Consider the following 922-nt stretch of genomic DNA (forward strand, 5'->3'; position numbering starts at 1 on the left):
GGTAGCCTAGTTTCTTGTTGCATGCTAAGTAGCATCATGTTGTTAATTACAGTTTTGCACCATCCTTGTTTTGCTTGCCATTTGCAAACCGTGCATCCGTTTCTGGTGATCTTTATATCGATTTCAACCGAAACATCTCATCTTTCCAGCGGCATGCTTGGTTTGCCAAGTTGATGCCTTGATCATTCTTTCTCTTCCAGAGCACGCATATGCATTGCATATCATGTCTTGCATATCATGCCATGTTTTGCATCATGTTGCTTGTGCATTGCACCGTGGTTGATTGTTGTTCCTTTGCTTGTGTTCTTGCCTTGGGTAGAGCCAGGAGACGAGTACGTGACCGAGGAACATGTTAAGGACGCTTACGAGGATCAAGCTTTCGACAACTCTGAGAACATTGCAGGTAAGATTACCATACCCTCAAAATCACTTCTATCTTTGCTTGCTAGTTGCTCGCTCTATTGCTATGTCGCGCTACCTACCACTTGCTATATCATGCCTCCCACATTGCCATGTCAAGCCTCTTACTTTAATGCATCTATATACTTGGTAAAGGGTGGAAGGCTCAGCCTTTTTCCTGGTGTTTTGTTCCACTCTTGCCGCCCTAGTTTCCATCATACCGGTGTTATGTTCCTTGATTTTTGCGTTCCTTACGTGGTTGGGTGTTATGGGAACCCCTTGATAGTTCGCTTTAATAAAACTCCTCCAGCAAGGCCCAACCTTGGTTTTACCATTTGCATACCTACCACCAAATACCTTTCCCTTGGGTTCTGCAGACTCAAGTCTTATCTTTATTTTAAACCCCCACGGGCCAGTGCTCCTCTGAGTGTTGGTCCGAACCGAGCTGCTTGCGGGGCCACCTCGGGGAAAATTGAGGGTTGGTTTTACTCATAGCTACTCTCATTCGGTGTTGCCCTGAGAA

The sequence above is a fragment of the Triticum dicoccoides genome, chromosome 4A (genome assembly GCF_002162155.2).
Source record: "Triticum dicoccoides isolate Atlit2015 ecotype Zavitan chromosome 4A, WEW_v2.0, whole genome shotgun sequence".
Classification (NCBI taxonomy): domain Eukaryota; kingdom Viridiplantae; phylum Streptophyta; class Magnoliopsida; order Poales; family Poaceae; genus Triticum; species Triticum dicoccoides.